Source organism: Limanda limanda, chromosome 4, assembly GCF_963576545.1.
Source record: "Limanda limanda chromosome 4, fLimLim1.1, whole genome shotgun sequence".
Lineage (NCBI taxonomy): Eukaryota > Metazoa > Chordata > Actinopteri > Pleuronectiformes > Pleuronectidae > Limanda > Limanda limanda.
The window spans coordinates 18,914,748-18,942,471 of NC_083639.1; the positions used below are offsets into that span (position 1 = coordinate 18,914,748).

General features: G+C 41.6%; 1 protein-coding gene across 5 annotated transcripts in view; it reads right to left on the minus strand.

Moving 5' to 3' along the window:
- foxp1b (forkhead box P1b) overlaps nt 1-27,724 on the minus strand; it is a 150,915-nt gene that overhangs the window by 99,898 nt on the left and 23,293 nt on the right. For all 5 annotated transcript variants that reach the window (XM_061069372.1, XM_061069375.1, XM_061069371.1 and 2 more), the window contains one exon: nt 16,571-16,627. The gene's annotated coding sequence lies outside the window, so the exon portion shown is untranslated. The remainder of the gene's footprint in view (nt 1-16,570; nt 16,628-27,724) is intronic.

Genomic DNA, 27,724 nt, shown 5'->3' on the forward strand with positions numbered 1-27,724 from the left:
ACTGCTATTCCACCAAGAGCACGCTGTCTCTGAATTGTTAGCAATGGTCGAAGAATTTGGCGAATCATAAAAGCAAGCCTTGCACGACTGTGTCCTGGTTAGACCTAATGTTGACATCTATCCTGAAAGATCCGATCACAAGTGCTCATCACCAAGGATAAATTACACATTATTTTCCCTGTGTGAATGCAAATGCCCGGCCACGTCCTGGACCGTGTGCTTAACTGCGTCCTGGACCACGACCTGGACCATGTCCTTAACTGCAATCTGGACCACGACTTGGACCGGGTCCTAAACAGCGGCCTGGACCACAATCTGGAACGTGTCCTTAACTGCGTCCTGGACCGTGTCCTGGACCACGTCCTAGACCGTGTCCTGGACCGTGTCCTGGACCGCTTACTCAGCTGACATCCTCTATACTTCTACAGTTTGAACATATTCGTACCCTTCTTTGTTCATAGTTGCTCACATTTGTTCATTCAGCCACTTCTGACTGCTTGCTCTCTTTCTCTCTTGCTAGCGCCAACAAAAAGACACACAAAAACATAATCGGTCACATCTATTAAGACAGATGAGTTAAAATCCTCTTGATAAATTGCATATCGAGCAGAAAATTGAGACCTGATCGCAAGGGATCCCAAAAGACTCATTCAGGACTCATTGCAATGCCAGGTGAAAACACACAAACTTATTCTTCCCACTTGTGATCAGATCCCTCGGGATGGATATTAATACCAGCTCTGAATAGGTCCAATGTGCCGGTGGTCATGTCTGATTAATAGAGAGCTACATGTAAACTATGTATCTAGATCAGAAAACACCTTGAGTAACATGTTTATGCCTGACGTGGTGTCAAGTCTTTTTTTCATTGGCTGGAAGCGTCACTTTCTCTGCCTTTAAAAATCCACTGGGAGTCGAACACTGGGAGAGGGTGGAGGAGAGTTTTAGTTGCCAGTCAGGGATATACAGGGTCACTGGTGTTTGTTTTTAGGGTGTGTTCAGGAGAATTTCCAAGTCACTGTCTGTGCTGTGAAACACAGGAAAATCTAAAGCATGACTCACTTTTCAACAAACGCAGCTGCTTACTGTATGATCTGATCTGTTAAAAGGGCTGACTGCACACTATTCTCTCCCTCGTTTCTTCTGTAATTTTATTAAGAAGGACTGATTTAATGAAAAACATGGTTAAGTCTCATAAAAGAAAATGTCTGTATTTGAAAAAGTGAACAAACAAACATTGTGTTTTTGTGTGTGTGTGTTTTTGATGTGATTGGCAGGATCTTGGTATTGTAACACCCACACAGTCTGTAAACAACAGCACTTTCTGACACGCAAACAGATTCAAAACCCACCAATTAAACCCAACTTCAATCCAGCCGGCTCTTATTCTGGGCACTTTTTTTCACATTCTCTTTTTTTTTTCTAAGCTTAAAAGGCAACAGTGCAGTCTGGTGAATGTCAGGCCTGTCTGATCCCCCAGATTCTTTGGACCTGCCCTCACATTTTGCTGAGCTAAGAACAAAGTACACAGAGTGCACATAGAGAGCGTTGCTGTCTTAATAACAAGGAAGTGGAATTTCACTCCTAAACCAAACCATTTCTATTTAAATGAGCGCGTTGTGGACAAAGAGTTCTATCGAGTGGATACCACATACACACTGCCCTCTTTTCAGGGATTCTAATCTATTGATCCGCGAGAAATAAACGCCAGAAAGCTGCACTTTGTGAATAATTATTACTGAAATAAGAAAGTCATGAATTTAGATTAGCGCAGTCTAAAAGTGAAACTCTGAACACACGTATGGAACAGCACAGCACACAGTGGCTTATCACACAGTGAACATTATGCAATCCTATTTTTATAACCCACCCCTGTCAGTTCTACCCAGCCATATCAGGTTTCCACTCTCGCCCAGGTCCTAGCTCCTCTCCGACCACAGATCCAGTACGCTATTAATATCAATAAGCTGCAGATTCCATTTCCCCAGACAAAGACAAAGAGAGAACAAGAGGTGATGAGTGAGGGGAGGAACTAATACCTCCACGCATCACCATGGGGTTACCACTTGCTATCACCTCAAGCCCTGCTGCACTGGCAAAAAGAAATAGCACAATTTTGCACACCGACATGCACTCACTGTCTTTCACACACAGGCAGGCAACCGTCCACACACACCTGCAGTACTGTATGCACACCCACAGCAGGGGAATGCAAATATAAGATAACTGCTGCGCGATATTTCCCAATCATTTGTGAACTTTTAACTTAACAGAAGACATTCCTCCATCTATGGGGCTAGACTATACATCTGTTTTTTTTCTCCTATGTCCTTATTCATTCTTCTGATATTTTTAGGTGGATTAAAAGAAGTACTTTAAAAACACACAAATAATGGTAACAGGAACATATTTTAATTGACAATTGCATTATTTGATAATTCATTACTTCGGCCAAAGAGGTCATGTTTTCAACCCCGTCTGTTTGTTTGTTGGTTGGTTTGTTTCTAAGCAAGATTGCACAAAAACAACATCGGATTTCCACGATACTTGGTGGAATGACGTGGTATAAGTCAGGGAAGAACTCATTACATTTTGCTATGGATCCTGATCATGGGGCATATCCGGGAAAGTTTTACTCTACTGTCTTCAACAATTTCCTTGATATCTCAGAAAATGTATGGATTTAGTTTTAAACAATCAGGTATATTTATGTAACGGATATCATTGACTGCGTGAAATGCAGCCTGAATTTAAAGGGACTTTTGGGCATAAGTGGAGTTATAAACTCTGAGTACCATTCTCGTTTGGATTTAAAATGACAACCACTGACACACAGGGATGATAACTAATAATCATGTACACACAACTGTTTTTTTTTTTTTTTTTTAAGTTTTTTTTTAGATAGACTACTTCATTGAAATTTGCAATATTACACAGAACAATTAATCTTATCTAAAAACTGGATATGCTTCAGTAACACTTCTCCCATAAACCCATTGCTCTCTACTCTCTGTCGACAGACTCAATCACTTACAGAACACACCCACGAGGACGTTCACCTACATCCACTGGCGTCCCATAAAAGGTAAAAGGAGGAGAGAAATGATTTGAGAAACTGTTGAAAGGCAATGAAATCTTTAAAGACAGACTCACCCATTAACAGTCAAACAGACTTTCATCGTGTTCATGAAACTGTATGTGTTGATGCAGATTCCCTCCAAGCTCTGAGTGTTTTCAAATGCACTTCTGAGGGAGAGGGCGTAAGGATAGTGGCAGGTATGGAGTAGCTGAAGTAGTGTGTGCTCACATGTGTGTGTACGAGAGAGAGAGAGAGAGAGAGAGAGAGAGAGAGAGAGAGAGAGAGAGAGAGAGAGAGAGAGAGAGAGAGAGAGAGAGAGAGAGAGAGAGAGAGAGAGAGAGAGAGAGAGAGAGAGAGAAACTGCAGTGTTGAGAGGGACTAAAGGTATGTGGTCTAAACACAACAAAAGCTGGTGCCGTGCTTCTACATAAAATATGCAGGAAGAGGCCCCCTTTGCATAAACACAAACACTCAGCAAATGAAGAACTGGCACAGAGCAGTTGCCTGCTGAGAGCCCTACCTGTCCTGGCCTCTTTTAATTAGACAAGAGCAGGCAGAACAAATGAACATCGGCACGGTCACACACGGCAGAACAAAAGGAACGAGAAAAAAAGAGAGAAAATACTTCCTCTGTCCTCAAAAATGTCCTTAATGATGAGAACTGAAGATTTTCAAACAAGGTTTTTTCTTTCCTGGTATGGTTGTCCTGTTTTACACCTTCATGGGAGGATTCCACATTTAAAGAAACTTTGCTAATTGCTATGCTTATAGAACTTTGTAGATTACAAATCAAAATCAGAGAAATATAATGATCTGGTATAAATATAAAGAAAACTACATGAAACTGAACAGGAGAATGAAGAGTGTTACATGAAACCATTTAATTACAACCTAAAACACTAATTAAATTCTAAAATATTAAATTTAATTAATTTAACACTGTAGATTTTTTGATGTGGGTTCCCATTAAATCATGTACAGCTCATCGTCCTTTTATTCATCTATCCATATGCTTCTTGTCTACACACCTCCTGATGGAAATGGTAAAAAATAAAAGCTGGTTTTTAATCAGCAGGAAAACTGATTTATAATACAAACATCCACTTTCCATGTGTTTTCTCTCTCTTAAGTCCACACTTTCCTCCTTCCCTCTCAATCGCTTCATCTATCTGTCTCTCCCTCGGTTTCTCTTTTTTCTTATTTAGAACAGGAATGCAGAAGCATGTGGTGTTAGGGGAAACTCCAGCAGAAAACTACCAAGCTGTCACAGCTGAAAAAAAAAAAGACTCAAGGAGAATGGGAGCGGAGACTCTCCAGAAAATCAGCAGCGCAGTCTCCGATGCTGAGTGACACATGCTGACGTGGCCAATAATTGTCATTTTCATGTGGAACCCTCTCATATGGATCAGTTTGTATTTTGGAGAGGGGGGGGGGGGGTGGTAGGTGACAGTAGGTGAAGAGAGGGGGAGAGGGAGGAATTGAGGGAGTAAGAGGGAGAGAGGGGGGAGCAAAAATAAGACCTCTGGAAAATAAACAGCATATTGGGTTTCAAAGGCGAAGGGGGACACAGACATTCCATTGTTGAAGCCAATTATCAGTGGAAAATAATAACAACAGATGGATCCAGAGTGGCCAACTTGTGCTGGAGCACCCTGGCGCTGGAGAACAGATGATGAAATGTGAGAGTGCTGTTGGAAGGCCTATTTTCTTTCTGAGGGGGGGCACAGTCACACACACAGACACACACACACACACACACACACACACACACACACACACACACACACACACACACACACACACACACACACACACACACACAAATACGCACACCAGATGTGAGCTTCCACAAGGATAGTTTAATATGTGCTCTCTGGCCACCACTTGTGCTGCGCGCCTTTGGCATACCAGACAATGGCCAACACCTCCATGTGTTCAAACGGGGAGTCTGAAGTCAGATGATACATATGGCTCCCGTGTTGCCATGTGATAAATTCAAATCGGCACATTCCTTTTTTTGTTCCGACAAAGCGGGGTCATTTTGATGGCAAACATATGCTTGTACGCTGTAAGTACTATAGTGCTATGACAACATCTCAAGGTGTAAAGGTTAGAATTAAGATACATGTGTTTTTTTCTCTTTTTCTCTTTGCCCCTTTGATTCAAATCAGCATATTTCCCAGAGAGACCTGATGTGATGTTTCTATTTGATATTTTTTCCAGCGTGCCTATACCGTTCACAGACACACAGCGCGGCAGAGACAGCCCTCATTGACTCTGGCTTCATTCATAGATCCCTCATATCAGACACAGATTGACAGGCAGCTGAGGGGGCTGCAACCTTAAAACAAAACCAATCCTCTGTGTGCCTTGTCAAGGCCTGGAGATGACTGCAGATAGCAGTACAAAAGATCTGCCCTTCCTTTTCTCAAGAAAAGAGAAGTTTTTCATTTCATTAACTCCAGACTAAAGCGTAATTATCTCCCTACAGACCTTAATCACCAACAGAAGGATAATAGAACAAAAAACAGTTTCTTCTTCAGTCATTAAAGGTTTTTTTTTATGTTGTTGTCCTTTTTTCTGTCTTCCGCACTTTAGATGAGTCCATCAAATAATGCAAAGGAATCACGGGGGAATGAATAAAGTTTCATTTTGAAATCATGTCAGCTGCAGGGGGTGAAAGATTTTTTAAATAAGTTGCTTTCAGACGTGAAATAAAGTCCAAACATTTTCATGAATTTTTCCAGAGGTCTCTATATGAGAACGCAATCCTCCGAGTCAGTCTCTCCGGACATTTTCCGGACACTTTTCCTGTCAGCCTCCTACTAAAAAGCCTTGAGAATGTTTGAGTGAACCCATGTGAGTGTACAGCAAGAAAATATTGGGACAATTCAAAGCAAGTGGGCGTGTGGATGACGTATCTAAATACAGGACGGTCAAGAAACTGAAAGAATACAAATACCTCAGATTAAACCAGAATTACAGAGCAACCTTGAAATTTGACCTTTGACCACCAGAATCGAATCAGTTCAATGCGACTTCCCTCAAAGCCTTTCTGAAATATTGTGTTCACAAGAATGGGACAGACAGAGGAATGGACAGAGGGACATCCTTTGTTTCTGGCCACTGGGTATCGCCGGGGCAGAGGCAAAAAAAGACGTGAAGACACAGACTTAGATGTCAATTTAGAAAGACAGCAACATTTGATGACCTGATTTGATGTTTCTATTATAATTTTTCAGCATGCCTATACCGTTCACAGACAGAGAGATTTTGACAGTAAGGGCCAACGCCGGCATCAATGTTCTGTAAACAAAAACTTGATCTCTGCAGTGGAAGTTACACGTCAAGTTCTGGCTCCTGCTGCGCTGCCAAGTTGCCACCGCTTACCTGAATGCTCCAGAAATGTTTCTGTTGTTGTGAACACATCTGATCCAGACAATCTCCTGCTGTGTTCTTCAAACTCCGCTAAAAGTCAAGACCCAATTCTCCAACCAATGGAGGGCACAGTTGAGAGGGTGGAAGGTAACGCAACCAGCGCACACACATTCAATGGAAGTGGTAAATAACTAAGATTGAACATGCTTTTAAATAATATCACGCCAAAAAAAAACACGATACAACGTTAGTTGTATATAATCTAAATGTCTAACATTGCTTGGAGGTGCTTGTGATACTACACCCCAAATGATAAACCCCTGGGGAATTGTACAGTCAGATTTTCTATGGGGGGGAGGGAAAAAAGGACACTTTTGCCTGGATTTAATTAGCTTACAAGAAATAATTGCCATTAGCAAAACTCGTCAAATGGGGTTGAGGCATTTTGCTGTGGAAAAAAAAAAGTCATATTTTTGGATGATAAGGAGACAAAGCGTTTTCAAACAGGAACTGGCGGGCCATCAGCCGTTTTAGTGCGCTGACACTGAGGTCGAGTTAATTAGACTATTGTCATTTTAATCAGGACAGCTCGGCGGCCATCACTTTCTGAAAGAGCCAGTGGACTTTAAACGGCTGAGGGTTTTTGTGTGTGCGTGCGTGCGTGCGTGCGTGCGTGTGTGTGTGTGTATGTGTGTAATGTACATGTGTGTTGGGCCTGAGGTGTCACCCAGCTATGGATTATGGAGTATAGTCTGGTTCTCTCACATGCTTAGAACATTAATGAGCTGGAGACACACCAAGGAAACAAAGAGGCCTGGAGGATCACCAGGGGAAACTACTCGCCTCTGCTCTACTCATGTCTCTGTTCATTTGAAAATAATTTAAATATCAAATATTTGAAATAATTTGCCTCTCCCTGGCTATCAGATTTTGAATAGGGAGTCTTTCATGTCTTCGTTATTATGTTCTTCACTGGCATTAGCATTTAAAACATAATTAATGTAACCATATTTTCTTGGTGCTTACCATTATGTTACAATTATGGTTTATTTTTTTTCTGATTTCCATATTTTATGAATACAATGGGAAGATCGTAATAACATACCAGAGAATGACAAATGATAAATCAAATCTTTGCTGAATATCATTAATCTAAAGAGTTTTTAATCAAATCTGACAAAGGGCTGGATTCAACCTGCTCTACACTCTCTAAATGAAATTCACTTTATACCACCTCTACTGAAAAAAATTAAGTAAAGATGGAAACGCCACCACGGCCTCATTTGAGTTTGGCCAGCAGCCTTCAGAGAGAGACTTGGGACGAGGAGCTGAGTACTGTGGAGAGGTGTCAGTGGAGCTCTGCCAATCAGCAGGGGCGATAAAGGGAGCAGGCTTACTATTAACATCAAAACATCTTATTAATGTTTCCCCTGGCCATAGTGCAGGTCATTCGTGAACAAGGTGACAGAGGTAACCTGCAGAAGTATGCTGGTGAACTTCCCCCCACGTGACCTCACCGTCAGCCCCGGGGCAGGACTGGCCAATGACACAAGCCACGTGTCTGAGTACAAAGTTGACCACTGTAATATTTCATATTCACAGACCTCAGGGGAAAGTGCAGTATTCAAAGAGGCTGGAACCAAGCTCATTTGACTCCATGGCACTTTTTTTAACTATGTCTGTTTATGATGATATTAATAGTTCAATAAATTCATCGTTTTTAACATTAAAATTTTACAGGGAGTTAATATTAATCTGATCAGAAATTATCTTCCTTCAATAATTCAATATACACATTAATAATTCAACAAAAAGAACGTTCAGCACAGTCGAGGGGAGAAAACCAGAGACATTCAATAAGTAAAAGTAAAAAATGGAGCTGAAAAACTGCATTACAGCAGATAGTATAAATAGAGCAGGAGCAAATTCTAAAATGCCAGTAACCAACTTCAAATTGACTGTAACTTATTTGTAAGGAAAGCTAACAAGCTAAAGTCAGTGTTCCCATGTTACAGCATAACTGTTAGAATCTATTGCTGCTTGTAAATTCAAATAGCCCCTAATGCATAGAGATGTCTTTTATGAGAAATGATGTTAATAGAGCCTTCCAAGATTTTTCAGATTCTGTTTTGTAATTTATATTACTAATTGCCTCTGCATTTTACATTGACAGACAACCTAATGTGCCAACTGCTGCTCAGAAACATTATATGTGCAGCCCAATGCCGATAGAGGGGTGAGAGAAGTGTTTGAGTCCACAAAAGACTTCTGGACTCTGGAGTTCTGTCCGCACTTACAAACCGGAAAGCCACACACAGTCGCCCAAGGGCAAACTTGCGTGTTCGTGTGGCTACGCCCGCTAGCATTGCCACCTGCAGTAGTTGAATTTTAGGATTAAAACATATGAATGTCAGGGCTTGCAGACACTTGGATGAAACCACACGAGCAGTATGGAGTCATTTTGTGTCTTTTTTCTGTTCTTTTATTATGTCTGAAGAAGAGGTCGCCCTGGGCTAAACACTGTTAACCCCTGAATCTCATTAAGTGTTTTGTGGACACTTCCCCTTCCTTTTCATCGGTATAGCTGTAGATAATGAGGGAATTTTTATTTTTCAGTGAACCATCCCTTTAAACTGGTTTGTTACCCAATCTTGAAGAGAGTGACAAGGGCCCACAGGCCGTCATCTCCACTTGCGTACTTTGAGAAATAAAAGAAGACATCCACCATTAAAAGGTCCACACTGCCCAACGTCCTCCATAAGATATTTATTTGACAGGGAGGCCAGCACACTCTCTCTGCTCCACACCTCAGGCCTGTTTAGGATCACATTTAGGTTGTATATCATGCCTTGTAAGAGGTTTTTTCAAATTATAAAATTTTAAAAAGTCAAATTTTTCACGAGAAGACTGTCCAATACAGATATGTTCACCGGGTGAGGGATCGGTCAGAGTAGAGCAGGCAGAAGGCGGGACGTAAGGTATGAATTCCACCGCAGAATTCATCGTTTTGTTTATAGCACATCAACACCAAAGGTCTGGCCAAATTGACATCTTCATCAGTGCTTCCTACATAAATGACAACTCTTTTTCATCCTGATATGTGTTCTTTGTTTTTTCAGTTTTTTGTCATGTGATAGAACCATCATCAATTCAATCAGACAATCTCCTCTCAAGAGTTCAGTGCATGTCTAAAAGCATTCTTAGTGTAAGACTTGTTCTACAAATGATGTCTTATATTGGGTCACAGCGTTACCTGCATGTGAGTGCATCTCAGTGGCTATTTCGTTTAATTTTCCCTTTTCTGGGGGCCGGTGTCTAAGCTCTGCCTGATTGAAAATCCAACCAATTTCCATGTGCACTTTAATAACAGATGAAAAGACATATTTCATCACGATGTATAGTCGAGACTGATAAACTATTAATCACACCGCTGGTCAATGACACCAGCTAAATTTAAACACAACCTCCCACCTTCCCTCTTTCCTTAAATTATGAATTACCGGTGAGGCTGTTGTAGCAGAGCATATAGAATTAAAATGTTTTAAATTTCACCTAATTACAGGATGTGTCGATGCTGGCACAGATGTCACAGCTTGGACGGGCAATCCTTCACTATGTCTAACCCTGTCAGACAGTGGTGGAGCTTTTTCCTGCCCCCACTGTCCCTCTTCCTCTTGCCATCCCTCTGAGACTGTCTGCTCAGTGTTTGACCTACAGACAAGACGAGGAGGCGAGAGAGTGATGGAAAATACATGATTATTTAATGTTGTATATTTCTACAATTATTAATAACCCAAAAAGTACATTGTTAACAACCTCGCCCAAGGGCACCTGCGGGGTGCGTGTTCACATTGCTACGTCTGGTAGTGGACTTTTAGGCTTAAAGCCTGGTATAAATGACACCGTTTCAAGTTGATTATGAATGTTGGGGCTTGCGGACACTTGGATGACACCACACGAGCAGTATGGAGACATGTTTCCCACCCCTCCATCGACAAAGTTGTGAGTAGATGAGTTAATTTAAATTTTTTGGTGAATTATCACTTTATTAACTTTGCTGAACATTATGTATACGTATAAAGAAACAGACATAGCCTTCTGTCTGTGCATTGCTTCATTTTGTTCTTATTTGTGCATGTCGTATGAATTCTTCTGGATACAGACGAAACCGAGCAGTACCTATGAAAATCATGGAGGGGCAGTGTAGCCAATAGTTCAAGTGAGACAACCATAAGACTCAAACAAGAAATTTCAACAAAGGGGAATCTTTTGAATTGAGACATTGCGAGTTGAAGAAACTAGACGGTTCTATATGATGGTACTTCATCTGGGCACAGTGCAGAGTGGATAACTCAGGACTCTGCCCTGTAGCAGATGTGTTGCTTAACAACTATGCCAACTTGAGGACATATGAAAGCAAGTGGGCAGTGATGGTAACAAAGTTTGAAACGGACGTATCTTTGTTTGTACATAAAGGCAGAATAAATGAGCCTTGGATGCTTCTGCACTGCATTCCAGCACATTGTTTCTGTTGGTGACACAATTTCATCCGCATGTTTAGCTACGTTGAATAATATATTCTTATTCAGGTACATGCAAGTGCATGTTAAGTACATGCACTTAACCTAGTGCATGTACCAGAAAGTACATGCACTATAGGTTTTCTGATCAATCTCTTATGGTTTTGTTTCTCTGGAGCCCATGGGTGCAATTTCAATATCTTGCACATAGGCTGCTTGAAGATATTGAGCTTTTTATGTGGCAAAAGTTGCTGCTTGGAGCACTTGTTAGAAGGAGAAGTTATTTGTCAGAAAGTAGTCAGTTGGCCAAGCTTGTGACAGATGCTAGATTATTTTAACAAGAAGTTTCTCCAGAAGCAAATACTCTGCGTTTGTTGTCTTGTTTCTCCTTTAATGTGATTGGTTGAAAAAGAAAAGAAAAAAACGGTAATTTCTTTCAGCTCAGTTTTGAAATGCTTAAACTTTCCATTTTTGCAGAAGCTCTGCGCCACCAAAAAAGCCACAAGGTGCAATACCTTTCCAATGGTGGCCAAATTCTGAGCGCCTTGCATAATCTTCACTTTCCTTTTAGTTCAAAATATGCAGCTGAAACTAAGGAGAAAACAAACATCTAAAACTTTTCTTAAGTTTAGAAAAACTAAGGATGGAAATGATTGTGTTTTCAGTGTCAGTTAAAAGTCAAATGGGTGCTCTGGGGGTGCTTATAGTGCAGATTCAGCTGTGTGGTGGAAGGAGACAGCACATAAGCAGACACTTCCAGGCTGAAAAAGGATTTCTTTATATGACTATCTTAGTGCTTATATCCTCAAGGTAATCAACGTATTGTTACATACTTGCTCTTTCACACCTTTTTTATTTACTGATGCAGTGCCGTTTCTAAAACTGTCTAAAAGACTGACTTCTTGGCTCAGTCCACAGAACCGTGAAGCTGCTGCCAAAAGAGCTGTTCACCTGTTTATTCAAAGTTTGGTAAAACTCGATATAGTAGGCAGAACCCAGAACTGGAAAATCTGTTATGGTTGTCGTGATCAACAATGTCACTTACGTTTATAAGTCCGAGCCGCTGCTGCTACAGAGCGCTGGTAATTTGTTTCATAGAACCGCTCTACCTTTGGCAATAACAATAAACATGCCATTTGTGAGGCATATAAGATGAACAGTTCTCCAGATATGTGAGTCACAGACCGACAGAGAATTCTGGAAGCTGTAGTGTAGATGGATGACAGAGGAAGCTGGTTTTGTTTTGGGATGTAAAGAAAAATCGTATCCAACAGATACTGATGCATTATGCACAAAGGTATAAACTCAAATTAACGTCATAAATTAGTTTTTAAGAACTACCACACAACGTTTGTGCAGCGATTAGAGATTATTTCCCTGTATCTGACAGACAAAGGTCTTGTTTGTGATCTCCACATCCTCCATTCAGTATTTCCCGCTCTCTACCTTATATCGTCCATGGCTCACAGCAGCAAACAGAGTTGTATGCAAATACTAAAAGCCATAATGCATTATATTGTTTGGTGTTCACATTTGAATATTTAAATTGTCCGTTTTAGATCTAGATGTCCCCATGTCAATTTCCATATACAGTACAAGCTGAATGCAGCCTGCCGAGCTTGCCCCTGTAGCAGCGGGTTGAAGACTTTGGACAATGTATTTGTTTAACACGCCGTCAATTTCATGACTGCGTTCTTGCTGCACACATAGTTGATAACAAACTAAGCTACTGACCCTAATGTATGACTGCTGTGCGTGGCCTGTGTCAGAACCACAGAGCTGGATATGTGAATCCCCCACGTCCGTGCCACTTAACCAAATTGGCAAAGCTGATAAGCCGTATTTACATAGCAGCGATGCCGGGCGTGATTACTATCAGAAAAAAAACTTCCCCCACGCTTTAATGGAAAGTTGGGATATAACTTAGTGTGGGTTACAGCTGCCCTCAGGAAAATAGCTCAATTACACCCGTGAATACAAACACTCATGTGGCTGTCGGAGCGGTAAACAGATGTGGGGTGACAGTCTGTAGTACGTGATCAGTCAAGCAGCTGTTGCGGCACCTTCATTTATTCACTTGTTCTGATGATGGATTCCAACCACTACCACCCCACTCCCCTGCCGTCCCCCCCAGAGTTTAACGTGAAGGTACACTATTTGCTAACAGGGCAGTGGCAATAGGCAGATTAAGCTGCTCACAATATCAATAACAGGTACCCTGTATTAAGTTAACGCCTGCTGCTGCTCTAACTGTCAAACCCAACGATCAGTTTGCATGAGGTGGACATCATGGATAAACTCAGAGGGACTTTTATCCCTGTCTCTGTGTGCATGCTTGAGAACATTATGTTACCAACTTCTTTTCACACTGGAAAAAAATATTCAGAATGATGTCATATGATGTTATTTTGTCTTCGCAAACTCTGCAATTGTACTCACGCGGCATATTGAAAAGGACATCCCCCTTTGGCTGTTGTCTGTTTGGGAGCCTACCTGTCACCCAGCTGATATGACACTCTTTGAATGCAACATGCACGTGTGATCAGAGCTGTAGCGAGCGCCCCACATGACAAAGTGACTGCGAGTGTCAAAGCAGCCTACAAACAGGCCTGTCCTCTCGCAGACAGGAAGCTGGGAGCAGCAGAGGCGCTGCCTTGTCTCATCTGCCAGCACCGCTCGCTGCCTCCACGCCTCATCACAGCAACCACGTCTGATGGTGTGCACAACTCCAAGCCGGACGGCTGTTTTGATTTCAGCCTGTGTGACACATCTGTTGCGTGTCATGTTGTGTTGTGCCTGTCTGCGAGCTGAGCGCGACCGGGGCAAGGGTGCTCCTCATCTCCTTCGTGCATGTTTACAGGGCTTGCACTTACAAACAGGCCTGGCATGGTACGCATGGTGTGGAAGGTCAGGAGGTCTTGCGTGCACCTGTGCAGCTGCTGTCACAAGCCATCAATCCTCATTGCCTGCTAGGATGTGTAGGCTCTCGACTGAGAGTGCTCTATTTAAAAGATGCATTATCTGCTAATAAACCTGGTATGAAATCCTAAGTAAAAGTCAGGAGTAATTGCAGTGTTGATTGTATATAATATAAAAAGAAAAAGGTATGGATCTCGGTCACTTTATCAACCTCTAAGAATTCCCCATCGCTGCACACTGCCTCCTGAAAATCAATTATTTCCCTCCCATGGCTAATTGAGATAATTTGCTACAGTTGTAAATCAAATCTCCATCACGGCCGCATTCTTACAACTTGCTCTTTATGGGCTTTTAAAAGTACTTTGCTAGAGCATGTCACAAAACTACAAAAATCAAAGATATTCTTCTATATGCAAGACTTCCACTGTCAGCTTAATCACATGAGCGATGACCATGGCTAATTGGATCTATCCAATCCACCCATCTATGAAGTACACATGCTATATCAGCGAAAATCAAACGACATTGTTTCATTCACTGGCAAGCCCAGCACTAAAGAGCCAGAAAGGTATTTATTAATGGGGTGTTACAGTAGCCTAGAAGCACTGTGCTTCATTACTATGTCCTTGTATTTTCAATCAATATTCAGAAGTGCCTTGTAATTACACGATTTACATTCAAAGTGTGGCCATAAATTGCAATGAAAAGTTCAGTCTGATATTTTTACTTATTCTGTTGTGAGTCGTATTGATTTCAAAGTTATTTAATTCGCAAGTATACAAGATAGGATGGCACAGGCGTATCTTCATTGCATAGCTATGAAGAAAAAATGTGTATAACTACACCTGCTTTTTATTTAAAAAAGTTCTATATTGCTTGATGTTGTATCAGCTTCAAAATCCTATCTACACATTCACAACATTCACTGTTTGAGCTTTTTAGATTCCAAAAACTTAATTTTCCATATTGGATTTAAATTTGTCTTTGTGTATCTTTGGATCCAATAAGCATATATATGAAGTCAAAGTGAAAAAAATATTGTCTGATCAAATATGGTATGCACTGCTAAAAAAGATACGAAACCATTGCACGTTAAACATTTTTCAGGGGGAATGTAAAAAGCATTAAAAACAGCCAAAACAGCCCAGGACAGGAAAGGGTTAACGTACATTTAACATAAAAGTGCAAAATAACTGAGAAAAAAAGGGCTTGTCTACATCCTGTGTTGAGTATCAAACCCAAGCCCTTTATGGAAATACAGTTCATTCTGAAGAGGGTGGGGAAAAAAATCTGAGATGGCTCATTTACATTGTCAAACGACAAAACACTCACGCTTACCATGCAAAAACACCAAACGTGGAAATTATGTGCATCACTCCTCACCACCAAGTCAGTGCAAAAATCTGATTGGATGGCAGCCAACGGGATCGAACACCGTGACCGGCATCACGACCGGCCTCGTCAGACCACAAGACAACACGTAGGAGCGCTGGCACGGCGGGGGGGCACGGCTCCTCTACGTGGCTCTAATATATTCAAAGAGGGATCATTTACTTAAGGCTTGGATCCAAGGATCAGCCTGGCCTTCATTAGCCTCAATCTGACACGGATGTGAACAACATGTTGGCTTGCCACATGAACGCTGCCCCTCCTCCCTCCGAACCCCAAACACCCCCCGACTCCGCTGCCTTCTCTGAGACCTGCACAACAAATTCCTGTGGAAATGTATCACAGGTTGTTAGCGTTCCAGAGAGAATTTTACACGGGTGTACACTCAGGCCTTAATTAGAGACACTATTTGATCATTCAGCAGCTGGGCTTTATTAAAAATGCGGGTTCACATCACCCTACAGTCACCCCCGGTTCAGTGTGAAAGGGTCTATGAAACCAGAATTTGAATATTCATCATTCAATAGGTAGGGTCCCTGTACGGAAAAACTGTGCTCCAGCAAAGAGGGGTGTTTTTCCACTTATGGTGTTTCATTTTTAAATATATGTATTGCCGTCGTTTTCCAATAATCAAAAATTATGAGCCTTTGCAGAGATACTGTACACTGAAAGCCAAAACCTAAATGCAGAACCAGAGCAACGTCAACTTGAAAAGAACTGTAGAGATGTTAACTTCATCTGACCAAGGTCAACGGGGACTATAAAACAAACAGCGGGTTTAAGGTGAAGTCTTCCCTGTGTGAAGGTTAGCCATGTTTTGTGTTTACACTACACTGCAGGCTTTGAAATTGTTTTGCAGTGTGGAGTCTGCCCGCGGTCATTGTTTGTTTTTGACATGTTTATACACCACACAAGGAGTAATGACTTCTAGGATAGTCAGGGGGTGCCGACATGGTCGGGAGCACTATCTACAAGCTCTCTTTGCTTTTCAGGTTCACTCTCGACGGTCAACGGGCGAAAGGAGTCGCACTGCCGGGGCGGCGTTGCTGAGGCCAAGTCAGAGCCAAGTAAATAAGCAACAGCATCAAAAGGAGAAAATCTGACACTATGTTAAACCTTTCTCATCGTCTAGTGGCATTCAACAGCCTTCTTTGAACAAACATTAAAAAGTGTCCAAAAGTTAAGAGAGAATAACAGAATAATGATGAGTTTGATGTAAAGCTAATACACGAGTGCTGCATCCGTGTTGCCGCTTTTAAAACTGTCATGCATGAGAACTACTTACTTTGATCTGTGGCTCCACAGGATGTCACCACTGGAGTCTCCTGGCTGGAGCGGCAGGCTGCAGACAGGAGGGGAGGAGAGAAGAAGAAGAGGAGGAGAGGTGTTAGGAAGGAAAGTAAGGGGGCGGGGGTGATGGAACGATTAAAAAAAAACAAAACAGAAACAGTGGAAATTATTTGAAACTTGAAGGTGACACACATTAACCAGTTTCCATGTATACGTTTGTCACCTCAGATGTTTTTTGTGTATTGGTTGTCATGTTGTAATAGTATATACACAAGACAGCTCCTCCTTCTCCTCCCAACACACCACTACTTGAAAATATCGGAGGATATTTATTTAGCCCCTCTAACAGAACTCCCTCGATTAAAACAAATTATGACAAATTCACAAAAAAAAAGGAACTGAGAACAAATTAATTTGAGCATTGCTTTAATTGTATTTAAACACTACTCCTCCCTAACCTTAGATCAAGCACTTTTTAATTACTGGCTTCTGAAGACTGAATCCCCACAGTGTTGATGGAAAAATAAAAATAGGGTAAGCGTAACAGCACATTTTTATTTTTTCCAATATAAATTAAGCTGCACCAGAAATGGCTTGTTCAGGGTATTGAAACTGCCCATGGCAGATCACCATACATGAGCACTGGCAGCTGAGCTACTGAGTCGTTCAGTCCCACTGCCCCATGGCCTCTTTACCTCAACTCCTTCCCTCCATTTGCACACACAGAGGGAAGAAACGGTAAAATGTGTTTCCTGACAGGGAGGAGAGGTGGAAAAAGCCCATCCTGCCCCAAGAATCACCGCCGCCCCACCAGAGCCGCCGCCACTGGCCTTTCTGCAGAGGCAGCAAAAGTTCCCCGAGAGGGGAGCGTCTGCCAACTCAAACAGGGCTCGTTCTCCTCTCTGTGGGCCGCCGGCCGCCCATGTGGGCCTGCGCTGGGCTTCCTGAGGGCTCGCTGCAGCTGGAGCACTTTGAATAAAGGTAACAGCAATGTCACCGCTACTGTAAACTTGCTAGGCTGCTCCTGTCAGCAGGACGTTCCCAATCAAAGCAGAAACAACCCCACCTAAAACACAGCGCATTGTTTTTTCCACTGGCCCCGAAGTCTAAACTTCCCACGAATCACAAAGAGAGCGCACAGGCGAGAGGGCAACCGCTGTTCCCTGATCTTGCCAAACAAAATGCCAGGAGACCGGGAGTGACATTCAGCACTGAGGTTTAAAAATACGAGCAATTTGAAAATGATTAGAGTCTTATTTTATTGTTGAGCGCCTGACACAAGAGAGGAAACCAGAACAATCAAGCCAACTGACTTTTTTTTCCAGCTGAATTTAGAAACACTAATTAGTTTTACTCTCATAAAGCCAACCTGAAAACGACCAATTATAAAGTGAAAATGAGACGTGCAGTGGAAACAAGAGCTTGTCATTTACACTCTTTACGTCCCATATGCACAGCTTTACTGTGATGACTCTCACACTCAGCCCAGATGATTGGCACACCGCCTACTCAACTTGATGTCACATTCAAATTCTGACCAGTTAATGGCTTTATATATCAAATAGCCCCTTTGCTTGGTTAAAAGAAAACGATTACAGATTTGTACGACCACATCAAGCCCAGGCTGAGCAGCTTGGGCATGCAGATGTCTGAAGCACCAGGCTGGGGAGAGGATTCAGCCCACCAGGCTGACCACAGCAACAGCTGCTTTCAGCTGCCTATACCAGGGCCAAACTGTTACCCCCTCACAGGTGCCTGGTTTCTATGAATTTCCTCTTTCGAGAGTACTAGAATAATTATTTTGCGTGTGTAATTGTTTCATACAAACAGCATGTTATTCTAAACCTTCATGTAGATATGTTTCACTGATAAGCAGATATGTTATATCTCAGTCTTTAACAATTGAGGTAAAACTTGTGAAAATTATCTACAGGAATTTCTCTGCTATTCCCCAAGCACACAGTGGCAAGTGTTTCATCACTGTCGACCTGAAGACGGATGAGCTGTCAGTGGCTTCCCCTGACCAGGATCCAGCTCCTGGGCTGAGAAGTGGCTAAAAAAGGCCGGAGCAGCTCTTTCCAGACCTGCGCCTTAAACTGGGAGTAATTCTCAGATGCCAGGTCGCTGCCAACGTCCTTGCAGCCAATGGCAGAGAGGCCAGTAAGTTCACATTAACTGCAGAGTGTAACTGCGCTGAACATCTGCTCATGAATGAGAGCGCTGCCCACTAACTCAGCGAGTTGCGGCCCACTGATGAAAAATTCAACGCTCTCCTCGCTGGCACGCTTGTTTTGCACTATTCTCCTGAGCCCTCAGAATTATATTAAGAGAATTTCAACGCGGCCTGGTGTATCTGAGAGAACAGCTGGCGCTGAAAAGAGATCTGCCCGCTCGCAGAGAGCTCGGGGACTACACACAAGATCTGCCTTCTCCTACACCATTTGTCCTTGAAGGGAAAAAAAAATATCAGTGTTAAGCACCCAGGTAATAATAAGAAAGCAGAGGCTACATTTAGCTGATTACACCACCCATGTGTTGTGCAGCGGACGGAGCATAACCGATGAAGATGTGAATCGATATGGAGTGGAGAGAAAAGACAGAGGGGCAGTTGTGACAATAAGTAGCTCCCTCAGGAGACCTATTCACTACACCTCTCCTTTGTTTGGCTTGTTTAGCTCATTAGATTGTTAACTAGGAAGGACCTGCCCCCAACCCCACAATATGGAATCACTCTAATCAGAAACAGAAGCCGTCTGTTCGGGGGGGCTGCATCAAAGACTTTGGAAAGTATGAGTGCAGTCCCACAATCATGTCCTTGAATTGCTGCAATTATGTGCCTCATAAGTTTATGATATCACCAGAGAGCAAACATGGAGCCGAGGAAAGCCATTCATCAGAATAAAATGTCTCTGAAAACCAGTAACTACGTGTTTACAGTGACACGTTGAGTCTTTCCTGTTGAGATGATGAAATAGTTTAAAATGTTAAAATTAGGGAAGTGATGACTCCTACCAAACACCAAGAATAAAACATTACCACACTCTGTAATTTCACTTCTGTCTTTCTGTAAAATACAGTTGACAGATTTCTATTTGTCAGTACAGTGATTTTACCAAACATTTATCTCATTGTTTGTTTCACGGTTTCTTCTTGCCTTTTAAACAAAGCACTATATAATGTGGAAATCATGGCAAAAGCACAAAGAAAAAGAGGGGATGTGTGAATATAATATTGTCAATGAAATCTGAGAGGATGTCGGCAGAGAAGCTCATTTAGCTGGTGACAAATGACGGCACTTTGTCTTCCTGACAAGATCCCTCCTTCATCAAATGTCCAACTTCACATGGAAATAGGAAATCACACATTATCACACTGACAAACAATTACAACCATGTCATTAGCGGCAACCCTGGGTACGAAACCATTAGCAAAACACAATGTTGCACACCACGCTAGCCATCAGAAGAAACACAGGATATAGATGAAAAGACACAGATAAATCAATCATGACACAAACAACCTGATGCTCAGAGTTTGCAAAGGAGCTAAGTGAGCTGCGATAAGAGCCCTGTGTTCCAACTACATAAATCACGTAATCATCTCGGGCAATCAAAAGTTTCTCATCTCTGAATAAAGATTTATGTCTGCATTGATGACACAGCAGTGCACCCCTCATATTAAAAGTCAACACTTTGGAGGAGTTTCTCTCCAAGTGACTTAATCAGATACGGAGCATTAGTATCTTTTTTAATACATCTGCCAGTGTCAGGCAGCAAATGAAAATGCTTTAGCCTCTGTAAATATGACTGCTTACTTCTCACACAAACATTGTTGACACCTAATGTAATTTCAGCGGGACATCCAGCTGAAAGCGCACCGGGGTAATATAATGCTCTTAATGAGAATTCCTTCCAGCTTGAGACCTCGGCAAGATAGCCATAATGCATGGCTTCTCTTTTTAATAAAATAATTGTTACGGTTATTAAAGATGAATCTCATCACAGTCGAGATGACAAAATAATTCATTACCAAAACCGAGGCTTTAAATAGCTGCATATTATGAAGCCCTGCCCCCCACCCCCGGAAAATACACTCGCAGATAAATGGCTTCGTTATTTCATATAAATATTAGATGTATGCTGCCCTTGAGTGGAAAGAGTTATTGCAACTGTCCATTAGGAACTTTGTAGACACAGTGCACCATGTACATTAAATCAATAACAATACTGAGCAAACAATAAACAACAGATCTAAAAACTATTAGTAATTTGACTATATTGTTAGATTACAATTACATTACACACACAAGTTAGAGCTGAGGCTTAATCCTTATTTTCTAAACTAACACATTTATTATTTTGTTTTGTCTGGATGAATCAGATGGATGATTGACTTATAATCCTTTTCATCTATTGCTACAGTTTACATAGCTAATAAAGCCATTTTGTGTTATGCATAAAATCATTACACCATACAGTATGTACGTATCAATATGGTCATTTTGCCCATTAAACACCAAATATATTATATTAACTGTGCTTTATTATGTTTATCAGCTCATTCTACTAATGTTAGACCATATTCATGTTACACTTACTCCATTGATTTTTGTATTTTAATCATGTTGTGTGTTAGAGTCATTTAAGCTCTAAAGAGGCAAAGACAGTTAGACAAATGCCAATCACAAGTTATCAGATCTAAAATGTGCATCAATTCTTCTCACAGCACAAAATAGATTTTCTAAACTACCTACATAATGTTGTATAAATTCCAGTTTGTCTTTTTATGGAACGTGCAGTGTTCCTCCTCCCAGCACCTCCATGTGTTACACAGGGAAAGCACCCGGGCACATGTTTGTGCAAACTTTCACCAATCTCCCACACCCCTTCCCGTTCACAGCTACCCTTCCAGCGTTATTTATGTATTCAAAAGAGGTAATTTACAGTGATGGCATGGAAACTTCCCAGCATGCCTTTTAACCTGTCGTTTTTCACTCTCTCCGCAGCAGGATGTCTAGAGGAAATGCTTTATTAAGATCCTGCCGACATGAAGAGCTGCTGTGACTTACTGGTGCATTACTGTCTAAAAGGCAAAGTTATTTAGACCAATAAAAGGCTAATATATTGTTGGAGTGGAATTACACAGAAGTTATCTCTGCCTTAATAACATCACCGCAACCCCTGATGTTGTTTAGATCAATAAAGCCCATTAAAGTACAGACCTTGAGCACAGATAAGGCTGCATTGCCAGAGAAAAAATACTGCTGGCTGGCATCTGAGTGAGCAGAGGTCTTTCTCTGGCATCAAAAAGTGGCCGAAATGAGAAAAAAACACTTCAAACTTAACACCATAAAAAACTTTCAATCTAATGAGGTTCATTGTCTGCCTTATGGAGCCTTGTGACCTGCTGGCAAGGCAGATGAAAAAAGTGGAAAGATGCTAATGGCTTTGAGATATTGGTCAGATGAAGAAAAGGAAAAAATAGAAAGGGAGGGGAATCTGATGTCAGTGCAGAGATGAACCTGTACTACCAGCCAGCTGCGCTTCAGGGCTTTAAACTCTTGTGTTCTTTTGCCCTTTACCACTTCAAACTTAAACCTCTTTGATAACCCCCCCCCCCCCCCCCCCAGCCCCACCCCCCTCTAGACATTTGTCTATTTTCTCATCCACTGTTACATAAGGGTTTTTCTATTTATTTTCAAACTGGGCCTTTGGTAAAGTGTTAGTGTCTCTGAGCTGCAATGTATCTAACGTTTGACAGAGAGAAAGAGAAAATATACAAATGAGTGAAAGTAAACCAAACAAAAAGTCCCTGTCTGAAGCCATGCACAGTGGTAATGTCACCTCACTAAAAAGCCCGGTGTTGTGAGTATGGCTTCCCATCATACTGTGCTCATTCTAAGCTGTGTCCACCAGGTGATGCACTAAATCATGGGTGTAGGGGCTGTCCGTCACTGCTGAGAGGTGCGATGACCACAGTCTGGCCACTCCCACCAGGCTACACCCCACGGTAGGATGACAACACAGAAAGGAGAAGAGAGCCGTGTGTGTGCATGTGCAAGTGCGTGTGCGTATGTGTGTGAGTGTGTGCGTGTGTGTGTGTTCGGCGTGCATGTGCGTGTGTGCGCGAGTGTGTATTTGTGCAGACTGTGTTCACGTGCACTTGTAAATTGCAGCACACAGAGACACCACAGTTCTCCACAGGAAACCACAGCTTTGACGATATCTCTGTAAGCCTGCGAAATGACAAACAAGATATTTTTTCTTCTTAAGAACAACATGTCCCCTGTGTTTTATACACCGTCAATAGGAAGTTTACAGGCGCCGAGCTGCACAGGTGGGGGAACTACAGCTCAGACACTGTTGAAAAACAAAAAGAAAGGAAAGGAAAGAACAGGGGTTTGAAGGTTGTCTGTTGCTTTTGGGGCCCCTTTCACCTAAGTGTGTATTTTAGAGCAGCACTGTGGACACATACTGTAACTTTAGCACGGGAGAAAAGTAAAGAGTCTCCCATAAATGTTGACATTGTCGTTATTTTTTCTCTTCAATGCTTGTGTGCATTATACTGTAACACATTACTGTTATCACCAGTCAAGACTTTTCATCAGCTAATAGGAGTTTGTATTTACCCTAACTTTACCCTAATGCAGTAAATAAATGACATAAAGATACATTTAAGGAGCTACACTTTTCCTCAATTAGAGATCTATAAGGAGCCTGAATGCACTCAGTGTGTCAGCAAGCATACATTTACAGATGCTGATAAAAACCTGTTCAATTTCAAAGTAAAACCAAGCTATAAATAATTTGCGGTATCAGAGCAACACAACAGAGAGATCTTGAAGAAGTCTGAAAAAGTATTTGTCAAACACAACATCTGAGACTAAGACCATTAAAGGCCTTAGGAGGCTGTGGCCGTGAATACAGAAACAGGACAAGATTCCTGTGTGGGTCTGACAAACACGCGCACACACAGGCCACAGTACTGATTGTGAACAATATCTGAGCAAAATGATGAGCTCTGACAACTGTAATATTACCCAACATAAATGCACTGCAGACAAAAAAGAGAGAGAAGAAAGAGGAGGAATAAAAAAAAGAACAGAAGAAAGAGAGGCAATCTCGGAGCAGCTCCAAGTGAAAGCATAAATAACGTGTGGCACATCTTTTACCTTCTTCAATTATCTGGCTTTTGACATGCAAGCCGAGCACAGTGTAATTAACATCTCAGGAGATAATGGGGTCGCTACTCACTGATCAATCTCTCACATACATTATCTGCCTTTTACCAATCCAGCCTCCTGTTATTCTCCTGCAGGAAGAAAATATCCCACGATGGATTTTTTTTTTCCTTTTTTTGGGGCAGGGGCATTTAATAAAACTCTGGTAATAGGCCTAATGACTCATCCAATTGAGCTCATCTTCCAAAACATCAATTAGGCTCAGGCCCAGCTTACACACACACAGAGCTTTGTCTATCACCGTAAATAACAAACCTTTCCAGATTCAGGCGGTGTTGTCATTATCAATTACAGACAGCATGAGCAGAGAGAAGAGGAAGAATAAAGATGTTGCAGGTGCTTTACTACAGTTCCCTCTATGCCTTCAGTAGTATCAAGTGTTGGAGCTAAACCATCTGACCCGGTGAAAATACTTAAGAGAACAATCTGGAATTTATTTCACTTTCTTAGCGCTGGCTAAATTCACTCGTTTGTGAAAAATATTAGTTTGGCTTTCGACTGGAAATCTGCTCTGAGGGGCTTATTAGCACTGAAGATGTGTCTTTTTACTCCAATATAAATATTGCACATGCACCCAAACCTTTCAGCAGCTCAAAATGTGAATACAATTCATACTGAGGCTCAAGAATTTATCAGAGTTAAAAACTATTCATCATCAAATCATTGGTGTAATGTCCAAAATAAGGCAACAGTAGTAAAACAGGTGATACTAGAGTGTGAAGTTATTAAATATATTTTATTTACAGGAAACCCTGTTCATAATGATGTGGTTTACATGTGCTTATCCCATAGTACTGCTATAAACTCAATCTTTTTTCAAACAGTTAATATCTAACCATATAAAACAACCAACAACAATATTGTCCACACAGCTAGCCTATTGGAACAATTAGCATTCTCACCTTTTAAAGTTAGAGACCCTTTTTAAGTAACAGCAACACAAAGCATTGTCTCTTTATATAAAGTCAAAATTATTTGACACCACATTGATGGTTTCTGGTCAACACCCTCTAATCCAGAGGAAACGGTGTACCCACTGTGTTTGAAGGTCAAACACTTTGAAAAAGACATAAAAATACAACGATACAAAAACAAAAAAGATATAAGAACTGATCAAAAGAAGTGACTATGAGACAATCAGTGTTGTTGCTGCTGTGGGGGAGTGTTAAAAGCTGCACTTTGAGTGTATTATTAACTCAACGCTGCCTGGACACGTGGGGGCAGTTTTACAATTTGGGCTTTAACAGATGTGCGTTTTATGTGGCAGGTTCTCCAGAGTTTAGATGCCGCTGTCCACATAGATGAGGCCGTAAGGCAAGCCATAAAACCTGCCTTTGAAACTTTGGGCGGATTAATGCCGACATGACAGCTAGTGGGCAGAGATCACACCGGTCTCACCTTCTCAGCACACTCACATGCTTTGCACTCAATATCTCGCCAGACGAAAGTAGGCCAGGCACGGCTGGACTGGGCCAGGTGAGAGCATGTGGCCGCTACATGTTCAATTTTTATCTGACTAATAAAGTCAATTGTTCTGGGTATTTCCTCCTGGGAAGTATGAAATTATTTTGCACACTCTTGCATCTTTAAAATGATCATCCTGATTGTAATAGCTATGCTGTATTGTAGGGTGACAACAAAGGTAATTGTACTGCAACCACAGAGTACAGTGTAATTATTAGGATTTACACACCTTCAGCTCCCCCCTAATCCCTGCTTTACAAGGTGGGATTCCTGGCAGGGTATACAGACACACATACACAATTTTGGACTGCCTTAAAACACACACTCTGAATTGCATGTACGCAAAACACCTCTAATTTTCTCTTCTTCAAACACAAATCCATATAATGCACATACAGGCTGTTGCCTTTTTTAATGCAACACCTAGAGACAATCTTAACTTGCACAATGCAATCGTAATGCTCCACACTCCTGTTCCTCAGTGACCTGTGTTGACTTTGGTACCACCTCCTGGGCCAGGCAGGAAGGCATGCTGAGTGAGCTCTCTCCTGCTGCCTGTGTCCAAACCCAACCTCTTACACAATACAGGCTGCCTGGCCACCGCCATGCACCCCTCCGCCCCAATAACCCAATTCCCATTCTTGATCAGACCTGGGGATTGTAGTGTGAGGTTGGATATGAGACAGATGAGAGTAGGAGGAGGTAGGTGTGTGTGCGTCTGTGTGTGTGTGTGTGTGTGTGTTTGTGTGTGTGTGTGTGTGTGTGTGTGTGTGTGTGTGTGTGTGTGTGTGTGTGTGTGTGTGTGTGTGTGTGTTTGTGTGCGCGTGTGTGCGCGTGCGTGCTTGCCTGTGTGGAGGGGGGGGGCACATCCTGCGTGAAACCGCATCCTGAACAAGCATCGCAGCATCTCACTGTAAATAAATACTCTCTCCTCCGCGTAGTTTCCGTCAACTGTCACCGCCTTGGCTCCCAATCACCTTCAAGTCCAAACAGGAAAGTGCAGGGAGGCAAGTGAGATGGCAGATATGAGCTTTAATTTGCTTCTTGCTGCACTTTAGCCCCGGTGCACGCCGCTTCCTATTCTCCCGCTCAGACCAGCTGCCCCGGCTTCATTCCAGACCCGGAGTCCTTCCTGTCACCTTTCATTACCATATTATCCAGGAGGAGGCTCCCTGCGTTGCTGGGAATTCCCCATTTGTTGGTGCACTTGAGTTGACTATTGTGTGAGACCTTCAAAGCCACGCGCGACATCCTCTGAGGAGTGCTGCTGCCTTGTTACCTGCTAATCCCCGGAGCATTATCGCAGGAGATGCAGCTGAACAACAGAGCATGACGGAGCCAACAACTGAGACACGACAAGCTCTCAGTCCATAAATTGCTTTGTGTTGCAAGACTCTCATCAGACAGGCTCAGCATGTGAATATCTTGATTACGGCGTGCTTGTTGTGATGACAAACCCACCTGAGTATTATATAACAAAATGTTATTGATAAAAGTCTAAACCAGACACAGAAACCACCGCTTTGTGATGGGGAATTTATACAGTTGCACCTACACTTTATGCATTAAGTGTTGTAAATGTCCTGTTTCAACTTTGCCTTTATGTGTAGGAACATCCAGGCCCACAGCTCAAAAATTGACATACATACAAATACATCAATAAATCCATCAAAACAGTTTTGATGAATAAAGGATATTTATGTATTGCTACATTTATAAATTATTTATCTATTTCACACATTTATTTGTTCCTATATTTCTATATCAGTTTATTTCTGTATTTCATATATTTATTTATTTATACATTCATTTATTTATTCCTACATCTATTCATTTATTTATTCCTACATTTATTTATGTATTCCTTCATTTACTTATTCATTCCTACGTGTATTTGTTATGTCTTTATACTGATGTCATTTTTGTCCTTCACAAAAATTGTCAAATTTTCATTTCATTATATTTCTTATGTAATTCATGATACTGAAGAGGGTGACACATATTCTATAAAATTGCCAATTGAATCAACAAAATTCCTCATCACAAAATATTAGTCATCTTTGGTGCAGATGGGAATGGCCCAGGCCTGAAACTGTTTAATCCAAACACAAAACCGCTGCAGCAGCGTTTAATTCTTTGCAGTTTGCTGCTTAAAACATGATGACATTCTCTGAGCAAAGGATGCAATGTGAGGGGACTGTTATTCAAAACTATAAAAACAATAATCTCAGGGGATGAAGAAAGGAAGACAAATAAAGATAAATAAGTCTGGCAGTTAAATATTATGCCTTAAAAAAAATAAAAATAAAAACTAACACAAGTTAGTTAGTTCTAGTCAAATTTGCAGTGGTACTTCATATAAACTCATTCAAGGGAATGTTTTGTGAAATAATAAAAACAGCCAAGACCAAATGACAGATATAAAGCCAAAGACTTCTGTCCCTA